We start from the raw sequence: 9,627 nt of genomic DNA on the forward strand, positions 1-9,627 counted from the left end.
ACACCTTCAAATACATTAGGCCCTCTCTCTTTGCACCTGCCCGAAAACCTCACTCAATTGATTTTCCATGCCCTTCTCTCTAATTTTCCACTTTCCCCTGTCCACTGGCTTCTCATTAGCGTTTAAACATGTTTGAGATTCACTCTTTAAAAACAAAACAAATATCCTTTCCCTTGTCCTCATATCCTTATCTCAGTCCCCCTGTCTTCATTCTCTGTTGCTTGTGTAACATATTACCCCAAAATTTAGCAGCTTAAAACAACAAACATAAAACAATAAACAAGGCCGGGTGCAGTGGCTCATGTCTGTAATCCCAGCACTTTGGGAGGCTGAAGTGGGCAAGATTGCTTGAGCTCAGGAGTTCGAGGCCAGCCTGGGCAACATGTCGAAACCTTATGTCAACAAAAAAATACAAAAAAATTTAGCCGGTCTTGGTGGCACAAGCCTGTAGTACTAGCTACTTGAAAGACTGAGGCAGGAGGATTGCTTGAGCCTGGAAGATCAAGGCTGCAGTGAGCCATGGTCACACCACTGCACTCCAACCTGGGTGACAGAGTGTGACCATGTCTCAAAAGAAAAAAAAAAAAAAATTCTGAGGGTCAGGCATCAGGAAATAGCTAGGCAAGATGGCTCAGGTCTCTTTCATGAGGCTGCAGTCGAGAAGGGGCTGCAGTTTCCTGAAGGTTTGACTGGGGCTGGAAGATCTGTTTCCAACATGGTTCACTCATGTGACTATTGGCAAGAAGCCTCAATTCCTCGCCATGTGGGCCTTATCACATGCAGCAAGCAGGGGGACTGATCAGACAGAAAGAGGCTAAAATGGAAGCTACAATGTATTTTATACAGAGGATCCCTGACTCACAATGGTTCCACTTAAGATTTTCAACTTTACAATGGTGCAAAAATAATATACATTAAGTAGAAACCATACTTCGGATTTTGAATTTTGATCTTTTCCTAGGCTGGCAGTATTCAGTGTGATACTCTCTTGTGATGCTGGACAGTGGCAGTAAGTGCTAGGTCCCAGTCAGCCATGCAATCAAGGGTAAACAGCCAATACTTGACCAGACGCAGTGGCTCACATCTGTAATCCCTGCACTTTGGGAGGCTGAGGCGGGTGGATCACTTGAGGCCAGAAGTTCGAGAACAGCCTGAGCAGCATGGAGAACCCTGTCTCTACTAAAAATACAAAAAGCAGCCAGGCATGGAGGCACGTGCCTGTAATCCCAGCTACTCGGGTGGCTGAGGTACTAGAATTGCTTGAACCTGGGGAGGCAGAGGTTGCAGTAAGCCGAGTTCATACTGCTGTATTCCAGCCTGGGTGACAGAGTGAGACTGTGTCTCAAAAACAAAACAAAACAAAAAACAATCAATACTCTGTGGTGTGCTGTGTTGCAGGATAACTTTGCCTAACTGTAGGTTAACATAAGTGTTCTGAGCACGCTTATTGTAGGCTAGGTTGGCCAGGCATGGTGGCTCACTCCTGTAATCCCGGCACTTTGGGAGGCTGAGGTGGGCAGATCACCTGAGGTCAGGAGTTCGAGACCAGCCTAGCCAACATAGTGAAATGCTGTCTCTACTAAAAATACAAAAATGAGCCAGTCATGGTGGTGAGTGCCTGTAGTCCCAGCTACTTGGGAGGCTGAGGCAGGAGAATCACTTGAATCCGGGAGGTGGAGGTTGCAGTGAGCTGTGATCACACCACTGCACTCCAGGCTGAATGACAGAATGAGACTCCATCTCAAAAGAAAAAAAAATAGGCTAGGCTAAGCTATGAGTTTGGTAGGTTAGGTGTATTAAATGCCCAGGCTGGAGTGCAGTGGCATGATCATGGCTCACTGCAGCCCTGAACTCCTGGGTTCCAGTGATCTTCCTGCCTCAGCTTCCCAAGTAGATAGGTGTGTACCACCATGCCTGGCTAATTTTTGTATTTTTTATAGAGACAGGGTTTTACTATGTTGCCCAGGCTGGTCTCAAACTCCTGAACTCAAGCAGTCCTCCCACCTCAGCCTCCCAAAGTGCTGGGATTACAGGTATGAGCCATTATTCCTAGCCTAAATGCAGTTTTGACTTATGATATTTTCCACTTATGATGGGTTTATTAGAATGTAACCCCCTCACGAGTCAAGGAGCAACAGTACTTGAATCTTGGAAGTGACAGTCCATTCCTTCTGCTGTACTTGAATCTTGGAAGTGACAGTCCATTCCTTCTGCTGTACTTGAATCTTGGAAGTGACAGTCCATTCCTTCTGCTGTTTTCTGTTGGGTACGCAGACCAGCTCCAATACGATGTGGGAGGGAATTAACAAGGCTGAGGATACCACGATGTAGGATCATGGGGGCATTTGGAGGCTGGCAACCACGCTTTCCTTCAGAGCCAGACTTCCTGAGAGTCGTGCACGTTGCCTGCCCCCACATTTTGCTCTCTTCATTCAGACCACTCTTCCTGGGTCTCCAATAACTTCCTTGTTTTGAAATCCAGTGGCCACTTCTCAGTCCTTATTGTATGTGGCTTCCCTGCAACACTCCACATTGGGCACTTCCTCCTTAGCTAAACACTTCTTCCTTGGTTTGTGTGCCCTCACAGGCTCCAGAGTTCCTTTACCTTTTGCCCCTTCGCGGCTGTAGTCACAAGCTTCTCTTTACTATCTGTCCATCCCTGAAGGGTTGGAGCAGCTCAGGGTTCTGCAGAGTGTCCCTTCTTTGCCTATGGTGGATGAGGCTGACATGATCTGGCCTCTGCTAACCTTGTCTTCTGCCACTCCTGTACACCAAACTCTCCATGCCAACCCCATAGACTGTCCCATGGTTCCTGCCCTCTTCCCACTGTCATCAGTTCAGATCAGCACTTTGAGGCTACTCTTTGTCCAGTCTTGGATTCCTCAGCTAAAAGACAAGGGGAGGGGCCTTAAGAGGAAGTAAGGATACAGCTGTAATTAATGAAGAAAGCAACTGAGATCCATCAACCTCAGATGGAGAAGGCTAAGGGGCGATTTGATTATGTTTTTCAAGCCTAAGGGGGCCCTTTGCCTTAAGAAATATTAATCTGTCTCCTTTAAAGACAAAATAGAAAAAGGTTAAGTTTTAGTCATGACAGAAATGACAGATCCAGGTTAGGGAAGAGAAGCATTAAATGCCAGGAATTAGCTAGAGCAACGTGCAATCTGATCAGCCTGCTTTAAAAAGTAGGCTAGGTTTCTGCACATCTGAGGTGATTGCTGGGTAGACTGAACTAAGGGTAGGCTGGTGAACCGGGCAACTCACCAAGCCTCGGGATCTACACTGCTGCATGAGCAGCAAGTCTGAGGTAGAGCTGGGCTCGGAGACCAATTCCTTGTCCATTTCCAGCAGTGGGGTCTGACCGTGGCAACCCTTGGGCTGCAGAATGGGTTTGTTCTGGTCTGTAGGGTCAAAGCAGTCTAGCTACTCCTGCTTGGTTATACCTGCCCTGAAAGAGGCCAAAGGGTAGGGTTGTGGGTAGGGAATGAAAAAGGGTGTAGGTTGGTATTTAGAAGAGTGGCACAATCGGGGGAATAACCTTGGCTCAGGAACTGGTTGGTACATCACCTCCTTCAGGAAGCCCTCCCTGATGCACCCATGCTGGCTTAGGGCTCCTCCTCTGTGCTCCCACCCCCCTGTGCTACCTTGGTTCCTAAATGAATCCTATGGTATTGAGATAATCTAAGGATTTCAGTCTCTCCTCACCAAACCGTGAGCTCTTTCATGGTAAGAACTATGTTTTATTGATGGCACAGGGTATAGGTTGTAGAAGTGCTGGGTAGACAGGTCTTAACTAATTGACCTAGGGAACAAATGCATTGCTGCATTGCCCTGGGAGACTGTACTACGTTGTCCCCAGAGGCAGCTTCAGAATAACCCAGCAGAAAGCTCCGGCTCTCTGGAACCACACATTTCAATGGGACAACCGAAGAGATGACCCCTGAAATCTGGGCTCCGGTCCCTGCTCAGCCACTTATTAGCAGTATGGCCTGGTTAGCACATAACAATCCCCTCCCTGTGCCTCGGTTTCTCCTCTGCCAAATGGGGGCCACGGTCCCACAGATTCACAGGGTTGTCTTGAAAATGGAATGAGATCATGGGTGTGCAGGCAGTGAAAAATCTTGAAAAAGGTCTTTAAGACTTATACAGAGGTAAGGAGTTATTAATAGCCTCATTATTATTCTTACCCAGAATGCCCATGGCAAAGCAGCATGTGGCAGCCCCAGCCCCCGCAACCCACCCTTCTATACTATTTCTGTACCTGGAAAGCAGGTTCTTGGAGGGATCGTCCCCATATGGGGAAGAGGGTGAATGCTGGGCAGACCTGCTCTCTAGCCTGCTCCTCCCTGGACACTCCCCCCTAACCCTGTGATTCAGGAAGCATGGCTGACTCTGGCCCACCACCCATCTGGAGGGCTTCGGGTGGCGTCTGTCTCTGTCACTTCATTTGGTGGAGTAGTGGTGCTGGTGAGGTGCTGAAGGGAGCCCCTAGAGTGGTCAGGACAAGTCTCATCACTTGGGTTAAATCCTGGGGCAAGCTGTCTTCCTGGCGACCTCTGATCCACCTTCTTCAGACCCACTTGATTCGGAGTTCAGTTAGGCCCAGGCACAAAAGGAAGCAGCTTTAATGCCTATTGCGCATTTCTAAGTAAGCAGCTCAAGTCAGCTCATCCTACCTCTCCTCCCTCTTTTCTTCCAATGGCCTCACCATTGCCTGGAGAGTGGAGAGCTTGGGGCAGGAGTAGGAACAGATCCAGGTGTTTCTCCTCCCCAACACCTCTCACTTCCTTGCCAAGTGTGATGCTTGTGAACGTCAGTTGGCACACCCCAGTGAGCAGCAGAGAGACAGAAGTATCCCAGAGAAAGGAGGAGAAAATCAGATAGGTGGGTGGGTGATGGGTGACCCCATCTTCCATAAAGCCCTGGATGCAACATCCAGGTTCTGACAGCCAGCAGAATCCCCCAGGGTATAAGCCCCAGGACTCCCAGTAGAGGGCCTGACCTCCCCAGCCCTGGGCCTCATCTTTCAGTTCCCCGGCCCTACCCTAACCTGTGAACATCAGCATGAGGGCCGAACAGATCCGTAGAAGTGGGGTCTTCACTGGCTTTGGGAATAATCAAAGCCCTAGGGTCAGCAGAGCAGTGGGTACAGAGGAGAAAAAGCCAGCAGAATCTATCTGCAGGTCAGGGAAGGCTGGAGCCTGGAGTGAGGTGTCAGACCAAAGCTCCACCAGCCCGGTCCAAGGATCTCTCCACAGGAGGAAGGCCAGCAGCCGCTACTGCCAGTTTCATAGAAATGGTCCATTATCAGAGAAACACAGCCTGACTGCTTTGAGGAGGTCTCCTAACTCGGCTTAGCTCCCGCTTCCCATTCGGCCAGCCAGGTCCATGCGCTGCTGACTTAAAACGCTGCCCTGAATTCTATCTTTAGCTCTGGCTGCTGGGAGCCTGAGTGACAGGCAGGGTGGGGGCTTGTGCTGGGGGTGGGAACAATTTGCAGCTACCAGGTTTGCTGAGAAGGTGGCATTTATTGCAAGGAGCAGGGCCCATGTCATAATCACAGAATCATCTGTGTCCAGTGCAATGGAAAGCACAGAACTCCATGGATACTGGTTGGGTGGGTGGATGGATGGATGGATAAATGGATGCAGTCATGCATAGATGGAGCAGAGGCCCCAGGGAAAGGATGAGAACGGGGCCAATTGGTCCATTGACCAAGGCATGGACCCTGAAGGAACTCTGCATGATATTAGGCAAATGACTTCCCCTCTTGGCCTCAGTTTCTTCATTTGTAAGAGGGGATGAGAGAAGTGGTTTTCAGGCTGCCTCCATGGGCCATCACCACTGCCTCCACCACCACATCTCCTCCCCATCCTCCCCCTTCATGAACAAGGGGCTGCTGCTGGGCTTGAGCTGGGAGGAAGGGAAGTGATGGCTCCACAGGGCTCTTCTCCCACTTCCAACACGGCTGCTCGTTGGTATCAATCCTGAACACTGAGCTTCCTGGAAAAAATTCTGTTAGACAAAAGGGCTGGTGGCTAAAGAATGTGATAATCACTGGGTTAAACAGCCTTAAAGGTTTCTTCTGACGTCTGGAGCCCCTTGGAAGCCATTGCTCAATCACACATTGGAAATGTTTGGGTTGCCATGGATGGCTCCAGGGGGACACCAGAATTAACACAAGTTTTCCTGGAGACAGGAATAATGAAGACCCCTGGATTTTACCCCTCTTTCCTCTCCCTCAGAAACCCCTCACTTCATAAGGGGGAATTCCTTGGGCCATGTTGACTGCAGAATGTTTCCAGGTTACTGGCTTTGGGTGGAGAGGTGGGATTCTGTGTAAATACAGTTTTCTCACACTTTTCTCATTAATGGGTCACCCTGTTGCTTCCTTTAAATTTTTTTTTTTTTAATTTCAATTTTTAGTAGAGACAGGGTCTTGCCATATTGCCCAGGCTGGTCTTAAACTCCTTGGCTCAAGTGATCCTCCTACCTTGGCCTCCCAAAGTGCTGGGATTACAGGTGTGAGCCACTGCGCCCAGCCTGTTATTTCCTTTCGGAAGCTTGAGCGTCGCCCACCCTGTCCTCTCCAGTATAAGGGTCCTGGTTGGGGGTGGAGTGAAGAGTCAGGTCCTCAAACAAGGGCTGAGAAGGGGCAATGTCCAAGTCAGCTGTGCTCCCACCTACCTTAGGCAGAAGCTCAGTACCTTTTCAGTTCCAGGAGAGGGGGCAGGGGGCTCAGATTATGAAGTTGTTAATTCCCCTCCACCCCCAGAGCAGCTCAGTTTCCCAAGTGCATTCAGACTTGGTCAAATGAAATTGCCTTTTGCAGGAGGTGGCAAGACTAGTCCATCAATTGCTTCTCATCAAGACTGATACGAAAATCCCTTATCTGGGCCGGCCGTGGTGGCTCAAGCCTGTAATCCCAGCACTTTGGGAGGCCGAGACGGGCGGATCACGAGGTCAGGAGATCGAGACCATCCTGGCTAACCCGGTGAAACCCCGTCTCTACTAAAAAATACAAAAAACTAGCCGGGCGAGGTGGCGGGCGCCTGTAGTCCCAGCTACTCGGGAGGCTGAGGCAGGAGAATGGCGTGAACCCAGGAGGCGCAGCTTGCAGTGAGCTGAGATCCGGCCGCTGCACTCCAGCCTGGGCGACACAGCGAGACTCCGTCTCAAAAAAAAAAAAAAAAGAAAATCCCTTATCTGAGCAATAAGACACTGGCAAACTCCCATCTAGCCAAATAATTTTTCCAATAAGAGAAAGTGAAGTGCCCAAGAAAGGATGAGGAGGGACTGGGGGAAAGCCCTGGCAGGGCAGTAGGAGCATGGATTGAAAGGAGCTGATGGGGGTGTGACCCAAACGCCCAGCCAGGCCCAGGGGAGAAGTGAGTGGAACTGACGTTGAGCTGGAGAGGAGACTCCAGGCAGACACAGTTCAGAGAAAGGTGCCAGGAGAGGGAAGTGGAGTCAGATCCATCCATCCCCTGTCCATCCTAAGGTGGCGAGACCCCACGGCACAGCAGGCCTTTGAGGTTCCAAGGTCGAGGGGGATCTAGTGGCTTAGCATCCTGCAGATCTGGATGCAGCTTGGAGTGCAGATCCATGGAGCCCAGGGAAAGAGGCCATTGGCAAGGCAGGAAGGCACCCTGTGGAGAGGGAAGCTGGGCCCACCAAACTCCTCATTCTTTCTCTTGGCCTGACCTGTGAAAGGAATGGGGTGTGACTGGACCTTGGGCAAGTTACTTTAGCCGCCTGTGCCTCCATTTCCTCCCCTTGTTAGATGGAGACTCTGCCTCCATCACAAACAGCCAACCCTTGACTTTGCCTCCAACACAAAGATGTTCTAATCCAATCTGGTGACAGACGTGAAGGTTTTTCTTTTGAAATAGAACTGCTTCACAGGCATTACTCGTGGCCAGAAGGCTGGGGTCTAGCGGCCAGCTCTCTGCTACTTTTGGGCTCTCTGCTTCCTGCTCTTACGGATTTGTGCCTGGGAAGGCCAGGGTCTCTGTCTCTCCCTCATTTGACCTTCCCTTTACCTTCCTACCTTCTGTCTCAGGGACATTCTCCTCCCATTCCTTTTTTTCCTCAATCTTTATCCCGGCCACCCTCTGGCAATGAACTCCCAGTAAGGCAAATGTTCCTGTGTGAACCCTGTGCTCCATCTTCTCAGGCTCAGCTCTTCCCCTACACACACTGCGGTGAGATCGCGATCCCCCTGCTTGGCAACCTGCTGCTGTGTGCTCAGGTGTGCGTCCCATATCATGCCTGAGTTACTCACCAAGGACTTGCGTGGCCCCACTCACCTCCCAGACCCAACCACCCCACGCACCAGCCTTGTAGACCATGGCCTTTCTGTAGATAGTCCGCTTTCTACCTCCTCCTGCTTCCAAACCATTGCCTCTCCCACCACCCTTAATGTCCTACCCTTTATCTCTACTAAATTAAGTAAATAGCCTTTGAGAAATTGTCCATCTCCTCCCCTCCAGGAAACCTTCCCCAAATAACCTCACTGTATCTTGTCTTCCCTTTGCTTGGACACCTACTAGCCTATGACAGGATTGGTATCTCTGCAGTGTGAAGTATGTGTCTGTGCATCCTGTCAAGGCCCTTGGGGGTCATCCTTTCCAAAGGGGCCATACCCACTGGCTCCCCATGGTGAGGCTATATGGGTGCAGACCGACTGCAGCCTCATTGTGTAGGAAGAGGACCAGGTCAGGTTTGGTGTCTAGAAGATGGCAGGACAGCACCCAGTGCAGAGGCTGCAGTAACCTTTATGACAGTGACATGTCCCAGAGCCTTTTCATGTCCTTTGTAGGGACATGGATGAAGCTGGAAACCATAATTCTGAGCAAACTATTGCAAGGACAGAAGACCAAACACCGCATGTTCTCATTCATAGGTGGGAACTGAACAATGAGAACACTTGGACACAGGACGGGGAACATCACACACCGGGGCCTGTTGTGGGGTAGGAGGAGGGGGGAGGGATAGCATTAGGAGATATATCTAATGTAAACGACGAGTTAATGGGTGCAGCACACCAACATGGCACATGTATACATATGTAACAAACGTGCACATTGTGCACATGTACCCTAGAACTTAAAGTATAATAATAAAAAAAAAAAGAAAAGAAAATGTGGCCACATGGCTTTCTCCTCTAACCCTAGACTGCAGCACGCATCAACTGAAATTGTAGATGAGGTACAGACATCGTCACCTGTCGCCTGAAGGGTGGTTTGGATTGTTTGTGTTCCCTGCTCATTGCTAAGGGATAAAGGCTCAGGGGCTACTTATGCTCTCAGACTGGGCTCAGCACACAGTCCTGACCTATTTCGTAGCTTCAAATTCAGAGATGCCAAGAACACTGTGTTTTTGCTGCTAAGTCTGGCAATTTAACCCACAGTAACCTTTAGGTGCTTTCCAACCCTGGAATTTCTTTGCTTATTGTTCTGGGTGGAAAATGAAAACCCTCTCTGCCAGCAATTAATTTACGGAAATAAACAGGATTTCTGCTTTTCGTGACAAAGACAGTCCCGGAATGCCAATCTTAGGGCTGCCAGATTGCAATTTCAAGTGGGTGCAGCCAACATGGTTACAACCTGCAGGTGATTAATTGAC

This window comes from Rhinopithecus roxellana, chromosome 5, assembly GCF_007565055.1.
Source record: "Rhinopithecus roxellana isolate Shanxi Qingling chromosome 5, ASM756505v1, whole genome shotgun sequence".
In the NCBI taxonomy this organism is placed as follows: Eukaryota; Metazoa; Chordata; class Mammalia; order Primates; family Cercopithecidae; genus Rhinopithecus; species Rhinopithecus roxellana.